Source organism: Lissotriton helveticus, chromosome 1_1, assembly GCF_964261635.1.
Source record: "Lissotriton helveticus chromosome 1_1, aLisHel1.1, whole genome shotgun sequence".
Lineage (NCBI taxonomy): Eukaryota > Metazoa > Chordata > Amphibia > Caudata > Salamandridae > Lissotriton > Lissotriton helveticus.
In genome coordinates this window covers 668829975-668847917 of record NC_136057.1, presented here as the reverse complement: position 1 = coordinate 668847917, position 17943 = coordinate 668829975, and positions in this window count along the sequence as shown.

Sequence of the window (17943 nt, the reverse complement as noted above, 5' to 3'; positions counted from 1 at the left end):
AGCAATAAAGTTTGAGTTATTGGCATTGTGTATGACAATGCGTTGCTTAAAATGTTTACCAAACTTTGAATTGGTGAGCAGTGAGAGTGTGTGCAAGCTTATGCTGTTCTTGAAAGCAGTGTGGTAGAGAGTGCAGGAATTTGGGTAACCTGAGCAATGTGGATGATGCACCTCACGCACGGGGCTGATGCAGTTATTATTCACACAGCTCTAAAGCGCTGTATTCACCCCTCCAAGCGCCTGGAAGCGCTTTATTTCACCTAGCGCTTGGGAGCGCTGTACTGGCTAGAGCCGGTGCCCACCCGGCGTCTTCTTTGCTTTAAATTGCCGTCTTTGGTCCCAGGGACCCTGTGCCTCCCAGCGGCTGTCACACCGCATACGTGGCTGTATTTTATTTAATTCCTGGGAGCCAACCCCGAGATTGTCCCCGCCGCCGCCCGGCCCGCAGTAGGAAGTCAGGCAGGCCGGAGACGGGACCGAGGGACAACAGGAACTCACTGAACTTCCTCCGGAGGAGAGGAGCCCCGCCCGCTGCACCAGAGCAGCTACCGGAGGAGTGCTGAAGGGAGCGAGGCTCCCGCCTGGAAGAGAGAGTCTCGCCGGTGCAAGAAGCCAGGTGACGGCCTCCAGCCGCAACAGGAGTCCCAGTGAGTGCGAGCATCAGGAGGGGGGTCCCAAGTGTGATGTGTGTGCCCGTGTAAAGACCTTTCTAAGAAACAGTCCCGAGGTTGTATTTCAAGGGGTCCCAAGTTAGCGCATGCGTGTGTGTTAGAGCAGCTTTCCAGGAGACAGGAGCTGGCTACAGCGAGCGCGTTCTCGTGCCCGTGGCCCGCACAAATCGCCTTCTGGCAGAGGAAATGCGCGCGGCCAGGTGCTGTCTCCTGGAAAGCTGAGCCGTTAACAATAGGGTCTCTGGCGAGACCGCGCTTCGCGCGGTTAACGCCACGAGCCCTAAAAAGTAGTTTGTATGGCTTCTTGTCAAAGGAATACCACTTTGTAGTTTGGAAAATCCCTTTTAGATATCATTCCTATCAGTCGGTTTCTTGTTTTTTTAGACTCACAGGACCACTACACATTCTTGTGGGCATGGCCTGCTTTTTTTGCAACTGGTGCGGCTGCAATGGGGGCTGACCTGGGGAGGGGACGTTGATCTCAAGTGGGGCTCTGTGCTTAGAAATAACTTGTGATTTAAAAACACCTTCTGCAGAGTTCCTTGTGCATCCAGTTTTTAGGCGACAATAAAAATGTCAAGATAACTTGTGTGAATAATGTTTCTGTTAGAGAAAGAGATCAGAGTTTTGTCTAGTGGCATACAGAAGCACATAGGGGTAATATGCCTGCTGCAAAGAACACAATCCATACAGATCACAAATCTGCATTTTGAATGGGAAACTGAGTGGATAACTGCTTTTGTTACAGAGATCCTTGAGTTACCGCAGTACATAATATACATCCCTGATATAGAACACTGACTGTTACAAACTGTCATCAAAGAGCTGCATGCAAACTGCATACATTAGTTAAGATGTTATGCTTTTTTCCACAGTTTTTAATTACTTTTTCTGAATGTTGCTAAAAAGGGTTTATTTGGGTAGATATATATTATTATTAGTAAAGCCAGCCTTTACCAGTGCTTTAAAACAAATTAAATGTAAGTGAGAGAGGGGCTATGGAGAGATAAGGGGCACTTTCGCACAGTGGTAGCCAGAGAATCTGAGGAGGAGGTCATGGGGGAGGGGGTGACAACATTGATTATCGCACCGGGTGCCATCAGGGCTAAAGCTGGCCCTTCTTGTTGTCATAACCTGTTAGTATTCAGCCTCAACTACGTTTTGGTAGATAAATGTGGCAACTGGCAAAGTGCACTTCAAATATGCAGACAGTCCATCAGGTAGTAATTTAAGTAGCCCCATTGATGCATTGTGAGATTGTTAGCATTGTGGGATATAACTATTGTTACAGACCCTCAAAGGGATATTTTTTTGGCTGATTGAATGTCCCTCACAGTAAAACCAAAAGGAGGAGTCTGGACAGCTGTCTCTGAGTCAGTGGCTATATTAGTAGAGAAAGAAGTATACAATAATGGATGGAACACAAGTAACCCAAGCATGGTTTTGCCTTTGTTAGGGCTCATCAGTACAGTATAGCATGGTTCCAGTGGCAGAGTGTACATGGCACCAAGTTCTGGCCATACCCATCCTACTTAGGGCATCATGCTGAAGCATAAACAAAAGTGATGGATAGAATGCTTGAATTGATTTTCGCAACTGGTAATTATTCAGGCCGCATCCCAGTCCATCATTATTTTTCACACTGTGTCACCTCAAGCTGGACCAGCCATGCACAAATCTGTCTTGACCATGCTCAAATGGAAACAGTCCAGTCAGAACTCCCAGGCCAGGTCCTCCCTGAATTGGAACACAAGCAAACCAAGACCAGCTTTGCCCTTATTAGAGCTCATGAGTTGGGTATAGGTTGGTTCTAGGTGCACAGTGTGCATAGGACCCATGTCTGGGCACTAGTAATTACTTGATCCTGGTGAAAGCCTAGATTTAAAAAAGTGTGAAAATGTTTCTAAGTCCAACTTTAGCAATAGACTTTGGCCAAGATGTAGGTAAATCTGATTTACCGACTCTAGAATACCGAATTTTACCTACAGGCCCATAGGAATCAATGTCAATTACCGAATCGGTAAATACCGATTCGGTAAAATTACTGATTTTGCAAGGGGAACAGGGTGTCACTTTGACACCCTGTTGCACCCCTGATTTTGGCTTGTGCCATATGACACACATACATGCCCTTAGGGCATGTATGTGTGCCACATGGCACAGGTGTACATGCACAGATGTGCATGTACACTGGAATTAGTTAGTTACCATGCAATTGTATTACATGGTAAATAACGAATCGGTAATGGCCTGTGGCACTGTTTGCAGTGCCACCTACATCTGGATTTACCCATTCGGTAAATTTACAGATTCTGTATTTTACAGAATCTGTAAATTTTCCGAATCGGTAAATATACCGATTCTGTAAATAAAATGCCCCCCACATGTCAAACACCAAATACCGGTCGGTAACGGCCGAAATCAGCAGTTACCAACCGGTGTCCTACATCTGGACCTTTGTCCCTTTTTTGAGGAAAAGCTTTGATGTGTTGGACACAGAATGGAATTTAGTCCTGATTTCTGATATGCAGGGACCTTTGACAGGATGAACCTGAAATCCAATCCAATGCTGTGAAACTTCTGGTCAGGTAACGTTTTGGTGGGTCCTACTGAAACTCTGGAGGTCTGGATTAAAAGTTTTCAAAAGTTGCCAAACTTTCTTCTGCTACCAAAACAACCACAGGTGTACACGTTTAAGGCATCCAAGACCTTAGATGAATGCACTTAGAGATATCAAGATGTGAGTCAGTGGCAGGGTGCTTTAGAGAACCAACCTCTTGGCATCCACTTCTTTGTCTTGGGTATGAGGGGAAGTAGGTCCAGTCCTTCATAGCTCCTCTCAGGCCACAGAAAGTAGGTTCAGTCTTCTTATGCTCTTCCACAAATTCAGTAAGTGTTCTTAAGATGGTGCCTTGGGGCACCACATTTATACCAGTCACGATCTAGTGCATGGTAGTTATTTCTAGGCACTCTGAACGAAATGGGGCTTCCGGTTGAATAGGGTGGGCACCTAAGCCAAGCAGAACCCACCACTCTAGTCAGAGCATTTCAGATACACACCAAGGATAACCTGTACTCACCTTCTGGCAGCTTGGTGCAGAGTAGGCAGACTTATTTTAAGAGGCAATGTGCAAAGTATTTGTGCAAAACCAATGCAGTAAATCTTTGACACGCTAGAAAAAGACTCCACACAATGTTAGGAATATAGTAAATTTTGATATCTAATCAATAAGATCAAAACAATAAAAATCAAATCAGCACAATCAGATGACTAGGCTCATGCTAGAGCCTTTACAGTAATTTCCTTTGAGTTAGCACAGGAATCGCTTTCTGTTGTCGGAAAGGAAAGGGTAACCAGGTGTAATTCAGGCGCACAGCAAAAGTATGGTGAAAAGTAAAACACACAGTATAATAGAGTTCTCAAAGCAAGAAAGGGAAGGTCACCCACGTCCCCACAATCCCAAAACAAAGTTTCAGGTCAAACACACTTAATAGTTCCTTACCGAGCTCTCAATTCCAAGGGGATGTGTCTCCAAAAGGAATACCTTTTGATTGGAAGGATTGTGAATAAATTGGAATTGAAAACTACGACGAGCCCTGGTGTCTTAGCTGAAGTGGCTATTGAACATTACTGTGATAATATTGATTATACTTTGGACATTTAACATTGTGGACTATTTGAATCACTGGAGATTTGCAGTGATACTGTATGAGACACATCACCTTGGAATTGAGAGCTTGGCAAGGAACTATTAAGTGCTTTCTGTTGTCGGAATGTCACGCTAATGAAGTATGACCCATCTACCCTGATGTCGCAGGGACTGGCTGTCCATACCTTGCCTACCCTGTAGCCACAGTACCTGGTGGCTGGAACCAGTGGCCAGGACGTCAGCAACCTGACCCGTGGGTCCTGCGTTGTTGAGAAGGAGAGTCGGCATCTGCATGACTCCAGGGCGAGTCAAAGTTGATGTTTATGGGTCTCACCCGCAGGGCATGTTTTTGTCGAAGGAGGTGTCTTGTTGCTGGATGGTTCAAAGCAGCAGGCAGGGTTAGGTTTGTAAGACACCATGCAGAGTCTTCCACAGTGCTGGTACAAGGGGTGCAGGCCAATCTGACTTCACCAGTCCAGGGATGATGTCGGTGGGCCTCGCACACAGGAGTACACAGGCCTAAGAGATAAGCTGCATTGCTGAATGATTCACGGTGGCAGGTGGGGCTGGGGTGGGATTGCCAAACATAGCCTCTTGTAGTGTTCAGGCCAGGAGCACAATCCTGACAAAAAGTGAACAATGCTCACCACTCAGAGCGCTGACCATCCAGCGGGGGTGCAGCACAGCATGCTCACATGGGTTGGAGTGGTGAATTGGCTTGGATTTAGCGGCTCACAAAGTCTTTGATGTCCCTGAAACCTTGGGGAAAGTCAGGGGGACAAGCTAGCAAACCTTTGGAGACACTCTGGATGATTCTTATGTCTTTTTGGCTGGGCAGAGGTCAGAAGGCAGCAGGGCAGCAGTTCCTGGGCACATTCAAGCCCAGCAAATCTGGCAATGCTTCTCCTGCAGCAACCTTTACAACAGCAGAGTTTCTTTTAGGCCTACCAGGGTCCTCATCCTTATACTGTGAAGTGCCTTTGATGTACAGGTTAGGTCAAAAGGCCACCTTGGAAAATGCATAGGCGCCCTCTAGATTCGGTCCTGTCTGCCGTACTACCCTAGGAAAATGTTTATAAGTGGTTCTGTTGGGAAGACCAATTGCTTAGTACATGCCGAACATTAATCTGTAAGAACAAAGTCTAATAAAATATTTTATAGACTTCTAATGGAACACACATCAACAAAATGACTCATTGGTTAACATTGGTTAACATGTAATATTTACTCATTTATATATGGCTTCACATCTTATAAACACCAACACATACGTAACATGTAAATAAAGGGATTGGGGTGAACAAAGTGATAATGAGTGATACGTGATGTTATGCGTGAGATAAATAAGACATACAGATATACACAAAGTACCAATCAATATGGATCTGTCCTTTCTGAGTTTTTCACATATTTTCAAACACCCCTTTGTAATCCATATATTTCTTGGAGCCGAGAAAACTCATGGACATGAACTGAAATACACGTCGACATTTCAACCCTGAAGTATGAGCGAAAAGGAAAGCGTCACAACGGGTCTTCAAAAAACAAAAAAACTACGGTGGACAGCTAAATCCAAGATGTGCCAACCACTCCCACACATCAAGTATGTATTTGTAGTAGATGGCTTAGGTCCAAAAGGCATGCATCAGGTATCCAAAGTGGAAGTCTATGATGGTTGTTTCATAAAGGTCACAAAAATGCCAACACAATAATTAGAGAAGCAGTGGTATTCAATCAATCAATCAATCAATCAATCAATCAATCAATCAATCAGGTGTTTATTAACGCAACCACTCACCCGTAAGGGTCTCAAGGCGCTGGGGATGGGGAGGTTAAGGTTCCAGTCCCTCAAGGAGGGGGTCAGTCGAAGAGCCAGGTTTTGCGGTGTCTTACGAAGATGGGGAGCAATGTTGTCTGTCTGAGGTGGAGCGGAAGGGCATTCCAGGCTTTGGCAGCGAGGAAGGAGAAGGAGCGGCCTCCAGATCTGTTTTTTCTGGTGCATGGGACCATGGCCTAGGAGAGCTGGGCTGATCGTAGGGGGCTTTGGGGGGCGGGGAATTTGAGTCTGCTGTTCAGGTATGCTGGTCCGGTGTTCTGGAGGGCCTTGTGTGTGTGAGTGAGCATCTTGAAAGTGACTCTTGCCTCGATAGGGAGCCAGTGGAGTGTGCGCAGGTGCTGGGAGATGTGGCAGTGTTTTGCCTGGTTGAGGACCCCTCTAGCGGCGGCGTTCTGGATGTTCTGTTGCTTGCTGGTGAGGTTTTTGTTTATTCAAGCGTAGTGTGTTGCCTAGTCGAGTCTGCTGGTGACCAGGGCATGCGTGACAATCTTTCTGTGTTCAATGGGGATCCATTTGAACGTCTTACATAGGAGGAGGAGGGTGTGGAAGTAGGAGGACGAGATGGAGTTGATCTGGCAGTCCATTTTGAGCTCGGAGTCCAGGATGATTCCCAGGTTGCATGCGTGGTCCGTGGGAATGGGTGGGCTTCCAAGGGTGTGGGGCCACCAGGTGTCATTCCAGGCATCGGGGTTTGGGCCCAGGATGAGTACTTCTGTCTTGTTGGTGTTTAGATGTAGGCAGCTGTTTTTCATCCATTTGGCGACGACTTCAATGCTTTATTGAATGTTGTGTCTGGCGGTCTTGGGTTCGTTGGATAGGGAGAGGATGACTTGGGTGTTATCAGCATATGACACAATGTTGAGTCCGTAGGTTCTGACGATAGGGGCGAGAGGAGCCATGTAGACTTTAAAGAGTGTGGGGCTGAGGGAGGATCCCTGAGGAACTCTGCAGGTGGTTGGTGTAGGATTAGAGAGGAAAGGGTGAGTCTGACCTACTGCATTCTGCCAGAGAGGAAGGATCTGATCCGGTCAAGGATATTGTCCTGGATCCCTGTATCATGAAGTCTGCATATTAGGGTGCGTTGGGAGACTGCGTTAAATGCCACTGAGAGGTCGAGGAGGATGAGGGGCTACTGTTTCTCCTTTGTCCAGTAAGGTGAGGATGTCGTCTGTTGCGGCAAGGAGGGCAGTTTCCGTACTCTGGTTTTTCCTGAAGCCAGATTGGGTGGAGTTGAGGATGTTGTGTTCTTTGATGAATGTGGTGAGTTGGCTGTTTATGGCTTTCTCGATGCCTTTCGCAGGGAACGGGAGCAGGGAGATGGGTCTGTAGTTTTTTTAGGTCAGTGGGGTCCGCCGAGGGTTTCTTCAGGAGGGGGTTGACCTCGGCGTGTTTCCAGTCATCAGATAACGAGACGTCCGCCAAGGAGTGGTTTATGGTGTGGAGGAGCATGGGTGCGATGGTGTCAGCAGCTCTGTTGAAGATGTGGTGGGGCAGGGGTCCGTGGGGGCCCCGGAGTGGATTGACTTATTTGTATTCAGTGTTTTTTCAGTAGTGAGGGCGGTCCAGCTGTCAATCGTTGGCTTCGGGTTGTCGGGGATGGTTGGTGGGGGTTCTGTGTGTAGGTTGTCTTTGTTGAAGTTGTCATAGATGCTCTTGATTTTGTGGTGAAAGTAGGTGCTGAGTTTGTCACAGAGGTCTTGTGAGGGAAGGATGTCGTTGACTCGCTGATGGGTTGGGCGAACTCCTTGATGATGTTGAAGAGTTCTTTACTGTTGTGTGCATGGGTGGAGATTCTGCCTTCAATCGCTTTTTTCTTCGTTTTTCTGATGAGTTGGTGGTGGGCGTTGGTAGCGGCTCTGAAGTTGTTGTGAGATTCTGTGGATTTGGTGTTCCTCCAGGCCTTTTCAAAGCGGTGGCAGGTGTGTCTGGACTCTTGAAGTTCGGTGGTGAACCATCTGGCTTTCGTGGTGTGGGTGTTGTTGTTTTTTTCCTGAGGGGGACGATGGTGTTTGCGCTGTTGGAGATCCATCTGTGCAGGGTTCGGGCTGCTGTGTTGGGGTCGGTGTTTTCTGCGATGGTTGGGGTGGAAGTTGCTGAGTAAGGAGGTGAGCTGGTCGTCAGTGATTCAGGTCCAGTTTCTTTGTGTGGTGAAGAACGCTACGTCCATGGTGGTGCTGTCGAGTAGGTCGCAGATTTCAGTGGCGTGTTTGTGGAGGGATTGGACATTGAGGAGAAGTCTACTTACCACACCAATCTTGAAATGAATTGATCATGGAGACCCCAACCAGAGGGTGGCCAATTGACAAAATATCCTCGACTCTGATATTTTCAGAAAATATTCCAACTTGGAAGGTGTACTCTTGCCCTGAATCAATTCCTTTCTAGATTGGTGTGGTAAGTCAAATACCACCACTTCTATAACCCTGTGTTGGTATTCAGAGTCAGAGGTCTGCAGTTTCCCTTGAGTCCCTAGTTTATGGCCTTCTATCAGGAATGTACAGATGTAGCTATCCCCCAGCACTCAGAGGTGGATTGGAGACAGGCTGATAGGCAAACAAACAGTACTAAGCAGAAAAATGCCCTCTTCCTAAAAGTTCAATCAAGCAACAATGACTCGGTCTCGATTTAGTATTGGGCTATTCTATTTATTTTTGAGAACCCCGAGCATCTAGATAAACTTATTCGTCGATGCCTGTATTTTTATCATCAATTACTTTATCAGTTAACTTAGATACATTTATACAATTTCAAGTGTCCAAGTTTTGAAACACTACAATACATACAACAAACATAAATAACTGTGAAGAGTCGAATCTAAACAATAAGGCATAAACAAATGAATTTGAACATACTTCATATAATTCAAAATTCACATTACAAGAGTAGACCAGTTATTTTTTAACATATCAGTCCTATGTCATTCAGTCTTTATGTTATGGGACTAATCTCGCAGGGAAAAACATTTCACATAACACAATTTCCCCTTGGAGCCCTCTGCGGATAAAATGAACTCGATAAGAAACAGCCGACGCGTTTCCAAACCCGATGATAATTTGTCGGGTTTTTCATCAGGGCTTGACTGCGTACATCTGTCTTTAAGGGTTACTTTGTTTCTTGTATCTGTGTACTTGTGGCATTTTTGTAACACACCTTACGGTTTGTTTGTGTCGCAGTCTCCACAAATGGGTTGTTGATCCCGTTTGTTGGATTATGCCTAATTCGAATTTCTTGATGCCGGTTGAGGCTGGGGTGGCGTTATTTCAATGGTGAACTCTGTCTCGTCATTGTTGTGTGTGCTAGCAATCTTTCTGGTTGCGGCAGCCGCAATGAATGCAACCCTTCGTTGGTCCTGGTTTTTTTTCGATTGACTTTTAGCAATGTCACTCAAGCGTCTGTCCTCGCTCTACCCGCATTCGGCAATGTTGTGTATTTCACGAATCATTTCACTAAAAGTGGTATTCCTAAGCTAATAATAAAAACTACACCTTTACCACATCGGAGGGTTTGTCATTGTGAATCCAATGATAGTAAACAGTCTGAAGCTGCTCCACTGTAAGCAGGCCTTAGCAAAAATCTAAAATGCCAAGTGAAATGACAGTGAGCTGCGCACTCAGGTTCTACATTGGCAGGCCTGAGACAGGTTTGACAGGCTACTTATGTGGGTGGCACAATCCGTGCTACATGCCCACTTGTAGCATTTGAAGTACAGGCCCTGGGTATGTTATAACCCTGTACAAGGGCCTTACAGGCAATTCAAAATGAGACAATCAGGTATACACCAATTACTAGCATGTTTAGGGAGAGTACACATGCTTTAGGACTGAATGGGGGTGGTGAAGCCCTCAGAGTCCTAAGGCCATCAAAAAGATACAGCAAAAAGTTGGGGGAAGACCACCCTAAGGATGACAGGTCTAACACACTCCCTAACCAATGGGGGAAAATACCCACTTCTGTAGCAGTTCCTGTGTGCCCCACTACATATAATCCCACAGTGAACCTTATTCTCAAGTTGGTGCCAGCCTGGCTAAGGGGACAAACCCTGGGCCTTTTTCAAGTATCACCTAACATTAACTTGTGACAGGTCAGGTCCTACTGAAGTGATCTTCCTGCCACGGGAAGAAAAGCATCCCCCCATCGATGGTCATTGTCCCTGCTCTTGGGGAGTTTTCATACCTCTTCGCACCTCATTCAGGCCTAATACAAGCTGAGCAGTGGCTGAACACCTAAGTCAAAATAGCCTCCATCAACCTCAGGCAGTAGGTTTTTTTTAAAGTTATATTTCCAATACATTTAATAAAAATCACACTTTTACGTTTGATTGTATTTTCATTCAGTTTTATACCAGTGGTACTTTTTTAGCACTATAAATTATGGCCTTATAGGAAAGTTAATGGTGCTAAACATTTTTAAGTCAATTTAGACATGTTTAAAAAGGGGATCGTGCATTTTGCCCGAGTTTAGCAGGGGTAGAGAATGCCGAGTTCTATGACTAGAAACTCAGATAGGGCAAAGATTAGTGGAGTTATCACACAAAACGTAGGCATTTGTTACACTATATTAGTATCCATGTATAATCAGTAATCACCAAGCCAGTTGATGAAATCTTAGTGGTTGTTTTCAAGGTTTGTTGTTTGTATAGTTATGATTATAATGTAGAGAAACTATGGGGCATATTATCAAGACTCGGCTATAAAATTATCGCCGCTTTATCAGCAGAAACTGAGGGGCATATTATCAAGGGGGTTTATCTCTGCTTTTTTTGGCTTTAAAAGCCAAGAAAGCGGAGATAAAATTATCTCCCTATTACCTAGCTGTCGCTAACACCAGTTAGCGACAGCTAGTAGGAGATAGCGACCATCTTGGGCCCCACTTTGCATGTCAGTGATATTTATCACTAATGATATGCAAAGTGGGCGTGCCAAGATGTTAGCGACTGGAAACAGTCGCTAACATCGCTATCTCCTATTACCAACTTTTGGAGATATTCACGCTAAGCGCAAATATCTCCAAAAGCTAACACCTGCCCTGAGCAGTTCTTAGCCATGTTATCCAATGGGAGGTGGATAACATGGCTAAGAGCATTAGCTCGGTAATGCATGAATATCGCTGACTTTTCAGCGATATTCATGCATTGCGGCCGTTTTTTATCGCATTTGCGATAAACCTTGGTAATACCAAGGTTTATCTGCGATAAAAATCGCTGCAACTTTGCTGTAAAATATTGTCTCTAACCAAGCAATAGCGATAATTATCGCTATTGCTTGGTAATATGCCACATTATCTCTAACCAAGCAATAGCGATAATTATCGCTATTGCTTGGTAATATGCCCCTGAGTCTTGATAATATGCCCCTATATTATTTTCACTACTTTTTTTCTATACATTTTTGTATACAAAATATATTTATAGAACACCAAAATTATAAGACACTCTTAAAGAAGTCTGACGAGTTCCTGTGAAAATAGTATGTGGCTAATATAAAAATATTTTTTTTCTGAAAGTAAATGCAACACAGAGAATCAGTTATAATTCTGTTTACTTTCCAGATAAAAACACACATTTTAGTACGTTTCAGATTGCGTAGGTCGAGAACTCTGCTCACAAAAAGATAGAACATGCCTATCTTTATATGTGAGGAGCATGTCTTTATATGTGAGAAGTTCTACGCCCAGACTGCAAAGACTCTCTGAAAATACAGTTTTGTGAATTCCAAAACAGAGACTCTCTTAAAATGCAGTTTTGCGAATTCCAAAACAAAGTAAACTTACTGTGTAAGCTTACCTTTGTGAATCAAGCCCACAGTCTTCATGTATTCGCTGGCAGTAATTATGCCTGCTTCCTGTGTAGGTTAGAAATGTGATGTTGCCGCAGCACTTCAGACTCCGGAAACTTCAGAGCCTCGGTGAAGGAAGTGATTTTTAATTTCCTGGCTGAGAACACTGAATAGACTTGCAGAAATGTTGAAATTGTATGATGTCAATGTCTTTAATAAAATATCACCAGCTTTGTTTAGCTTAGTAGAGACACGTGTATTTTAAAATGTGCACTCTTGAGACCAGCACCAGTTTCATTAATCAGAAAAGGCAAGCACATAAAATTGGTAGCAGAAAGTTGACCTGGTCACAAAGAACAAGGGACTTATTTACAAGCCCTTGCTCCACAGGTGAATCGCTTTTTATATGGGAAAAAAGTGACGTTCTGTTGGCGCAAGGGACTTGCAAATAAGCCCCCAAGTCAGAACTTACATTTTTTTTTATTTATGCCACCAAAGAATTTGTCAACAAGACAAATGTAATAGTAACCCAGTGCATATTATCAAGAAAGGGCGATACATTATCGCCGCATTTATTGGCAGGAAACTGCCGCTAAAGCGGCGATAATGGGATTGATATTATTGCCCTTGTGAATTCCCATAGAAGCCCAGGTTAACCCCAGAACCTGGGCTTCTATGGGAATTCACAAGGGCATATAATCAAGCCCATTATCGCCGCTTTAGCGGCAGTTTACTGCCGATAAAAGCGGCGATAATGTATTGCCCTTTCTTGATAATATGGCCCCCAGTTCGGGCTTACATACTTTGTAAGCTGCGTTTAAAAATATTACTTGCTACAAGATCATTGTGTACCTAGGAAGTTCCAGGGTACAATGGTGCTTTAATAACTTTGATTGCTACTGCACTTTTTGAAAGGATCTGTGTACATTTTAGTCATAGGTTCAACTCACCATACATTTGCATAGAGTATCCATTTGCCTGCTGTAAAGCACAGCATTCAATATGTAAATCACAGGTTTGTTTATATGTGAATACTCATATGGTTACTTTTTTGTTGCAAAGATCCTTGTGTTACCTGCAGGCTAAAATCCTAGCTGTGTACCATTGCGAGCTATTACCCTGCACTAAGGAGCTGCATGGAAACTACAAAACATACGTTTAGAACCTTAGGGGCTTATTTATGACCCCATTGTAACACTTTTGCACCGCCATTACGTCACATTTCGTGACACAGCGGTGACGTAAACAATGTGTCATGTTGCGCCATAATTAGAAGGTGAAGCATCTAGGCATATGAGCCACTTTGTAAACCCCTGTGTCACCTGTGCCAGGTATAATGTATGCAGAGTGGGTATTCCCCTGCATCAAAGCCTCGTAGAAGTGGCACATCGAAATCTATAAGATTTCAGTGCGCCCCTTCTAGGACGCCATTGTGTCAAAACCTTAGGCCTGCCTCATGGCAGGCATAAGGGTGACACAGTGAATTAAAGATAGGCCTCCGCCATGCACTGCTGGAGTTGCGTCATGCTTGCAACACAACTCCAGCAATGCTTGACTTTTGCACCAACAGATACGTCAGGATTCCTTACGTATCTGTCTTTCCTTGCGACATGGAGCACCGTAAAATAAATACAGTTCATCCATTGTGTCGCAATGAGGTTGCACTGAAAACTGTTGCATTGATGTTTTTGTCCCTGCAATGCAACAGTTTTCATAAATAAGCCCCTTAAAGTTTTTCCTTAATCTTGTGTCATTTCAAGGTTGCTAAATCAGTTACTATAATTAGTAATAAACATTTATTACAAGTTCTATATAAATGGGTATTAGTGTAATAACTCATAGACAGATACATTCTAACAATGCATGAAGATTACTTGCATAAAAACCTTAAAAAAAAGTCCTATCCCATGTCCAGCACATAGCACCACCATTATCTCCACACCAAACTTCACTCACAGTCCACAGTTCCTTTTGGTGAGTACCTGTGCTTGCTGTTTTTCTATTTCAGGCACTGGGCATTACTGGTATTATCATAATAAGTCATTGTATTTGTGTTCCTAAAATTTGTAGAGGAGAATCACAATTTTAAATCTTTCAAGATTGTTATGTCATAAAAAAACTTCAATTGGAATGCGTATATCATCCTTGGAATTGGTATGATACATACTTGCATTGTCCTTGATCAAATGAGTTCATAGATCATGTCGTAATTCCTTTGAAATGTATGTACACATTCCTATGTGTTACGGTGTCTTTAATCGATTACTGCAGGATTTTATTTCATAAGTGCATATCATTTTTAAGGTCATGATAAGTACTTCCATTTTCCTTAGGCAACATTAAGAAGGTAGCATGCATTTTGACTGTCGACCCTACATGCACCATTTGCAAGTGCATTAATTTATTCATTACAATACCTAGGTGATACAAAAGCTTAAAAAATGAAAAGCAGACGTCTCGCTAGAGGACACTGATGTTGGATGCAACTGTATATGAGCTTGCCAGCTGTTAAAGATGGATGTAACGGATTTTGAAGAAAATGTAAGGTTAATTAAAAGACAGTTCAAACACTTCTTTGTGAGTAGATTAGTGGGTCATGGTGTTAAAAGGGTACAAGTGCAAGTACTGTACTTGCAAACATCAGTGTGTCACACCCTCATGCTCTCTGTAGGGGTAGGTGAACAATTCCCTTCCGCCAGTAGATTTCGCTGAGTTTTGACCAATCCATGCTCAGTGCTGAGTTATGCAAAACTCCACGAAGTGACACAGAGCAAATTTTTTTCTCTTGTGTGACTCATCGATGTTATGTTGGTGAGCATGAGTGAGAAAAAGCGTATGTTATACCTCCTCCTGATGAGATTTCTAAATGCGGCCAGTCACAACTGCCCACACTGAGAAACCTGCCGCTTGTGTTAAGGACCATTACAAACTAATGTGGTAACCCAGAATATGTCAAATGACCTGGGTACAGTACGGTAAGAGCAACATTTGGTCCTGACGTAACTCTTTTGGAGATCAAAGAGGCAAAACAACTCTTCAAATTAATTTACTGAGTCACCAATAAAGATTTCTTATGATTACTTTAAACAAGAGAGTAAAATACTCTTCAAACATACACCAGAGTGAACATTCAGTACTCACTTCTTCTGGAACCGCTAAGTAAACAACACAGGGGCATATTATCAAGGACGGGTGATACATTATCGCCGCTTTTATTGGCAGGAAACTGCGATAATGTCTTGACATCTAACATGGGCTTCGATAGGAATGCTATAGAGCATATTATCACGCCCATTATCGCTGTTTTATCGGCAGTTTCCTGCCAGTAAAAGCAGCGATAATGTATCACCCGTACTTGATAATATGCCCCACAGTTCCTCCCAAGTGTGGTGACCACCCACTCTCCTGATCCGATCCACTCTCATGCTAAGGACTACCCACTTGTCTGGAGTTTTGGACTGACCAGGCCTGCCTTTTAGGCACCCGCTACGGTTGTCTCTTCCATTCCTATTGTCCTGATGAAGACCTGCATGCAGAGGTTTAGATTTACACTCATTGCTTAAGTCGGGTCGAAACATCGACACCCCTCTATCTATGGCCTGGAATATATTATACTTGCCCTTCCCGCAACTGGATGGTGCATTCTCAAAACAATAGCATCATTTTGTAAAATGGACATTGGAGAATATAACAAAATTGTGTTGAAAACAGTCTCAAGAACACTGGTTTACTTTGTTAGCTTCATTGCAACCAGTGCTGTCTGTGCAAAATTAAGATACCATGATTTCCAGCTGTTTATTTTCCGATTTTCCCCTTTTTCCACTCACCTCGCACATGAGCACGGTTTATTGCACTCATTTTTGATAACTGTTTTCTGTTCTATTGATTATGTAATCTTTATAACTAATATATAAAGAACATTTTGGGGTCGATTCCGATCCGGTAAAATCCCCGTCCGTACGAATCGTATCCGGAGCCGTTTCCGTACGACTCGTACGGACGCCGTACGACCGGACGATTCCGATCGGCCGACCTGGACGCGATTTGTACGGTACATGTCGATTCGTACGGAAAAGCGCACGATCACCTACACTCTGTACGGCACGTACCCCCCATGATCGCAGGGGTACGGCGCGTACCCCTGTGATCATGCGGGGTATGTGCCGTACACCCAGCGTACATGGGGTATGTGCCGTACACCCACCGTACATGGGGTACGATGCGTACCCCATGTACGCTGGGTGTACGGCACGTACCCCGCATGATCGCAGGGGTACGGCGCGTACCCCTGCGATCATGGGGGGTACGTGCCGTACCCGGGGGGGGCGTTCCGTACCTGTTTCGGCGCGAACTGTGCGTTTACGACTGTTTTCAGCTCCCGTAGGAAAAGGGTCGTACGGTGCGTATACGATACGAATCGTACTTGCTGGGTCGTAAAAACTAGCCGCGATGTCGCGTACAGCGGGTTCCGAGTGAGATTCGTACAGAGATTTGAGTCGTACGGAGTCCTGTACGACTCGTACGGAGTTCGGCACCTAGTACGGATCGTACTTCATCGTACGTACGGGACGTCTACGGATACGATTCGTACGTGGAAAAAACGCCCCGTACGACGATTCGGAGCGCATTTTACCGGATCGGAATCGACACCTTTGTCTCTTGAATCTAGGTGTTTTGACTTTCTCTCTGGTGTATGGTTGAAAAGTATTTTACTCTCTTGTTTAAAGTAATAAAGAGAAAACTTTCTCGGGGATTCAGTAAATTAATTGGAAAAGTCTTTTTGCCTCCTTGGTCTCCAATGGAGGTACGTCAGGACCAACCTCTTGTGTTAAGGAAGCTGCCGCTTGAGCAGAATATCTACTCAAGCGGCTGAAAGAAGCAGCAACCTGGGGTGCGATTTGCGGTGCCATTTGCAGTGATTTTACTGCCTGGCAAAATCTCCCAGCGCTAAAAATTAGTGTGACTTACCACACTTACCACACTTCGCTGCTCGTGGTACTCCACGATCCATGGCTGAGTATGTTCTGCTCTTTGTGGAGTTCCGTGGAGCAGAATTCCATGAAATTTACCCAGGCCCAGCTCACTGCGGAGACACCTGTTGGATTTCTTCAGGCGTGTTGTTGACAGTTTACACAGGATTGATACAGCTCTGGAGTGGGTTATACGCCAGGGTCAGCTGGGAATGTACCTGTCAAACCCTCATCAATTCGTAAAAGCGTTTCAACATCTCTTGTGAGTCCAATTTCTAAATGGGTTCTGTACATTTTACAAACTCCTTGATTTTGTGATTCGCAGTTTTACAACCCCAGAACAGTGTCTTACATTAGACTGATTGTGTCCTAAATGGTAACAATTGGCAAATACCTTGTCAGTCTTCCCAGTCTGTTACATCATGTATCCACAAGTTTATCGCAGATGGTACCTATATTACCCAGTCACGAACCACGGATACATCTCTGCACTTTGCAAATTACAACTAGTGTTCTAGAAGCAATCTCTCTCATTATGACAGTCAATGTCAACAAGTTTTTCCTGATTCACTCCATCCTCAGAACTATTTTGTATTTTTCTGGCATGTTGAGCACCAAAATATACTGCCACAGTCCTCAAAGTTTCAACAAACCTCACTTTTCTTTTTAGTGGGTACAGGTTCACTCAGCCGTACCCCTTAGGTATGGTCACAAGCATTCAAATAGTTCCTATTCAGCCTTAATTAATACACAAAGGGGCTTATTTCCAAGCCCCTAGTGTTGCTGGTGCGTCACGTTTTATATGGGAAAAAGTGGTATACTGGTGGTGCAAAGGGCTTGTAAATTAGCCCTCATTTACAAAATGTTGGTGCACTGCAGGGCAGGAAGCCTTCCTGCTGCGCTGCCCTGCGTATAAATAAAAGGGCAGGAATGCGCCGCATCTACAAGACGCAGCACATACCTGTCATTCTCCCCTGCACGGGCGCACAAACAGCAGCCGTGGACCAACACAGCCATGCGCCAGGGGAGAAGGGTGCCTGC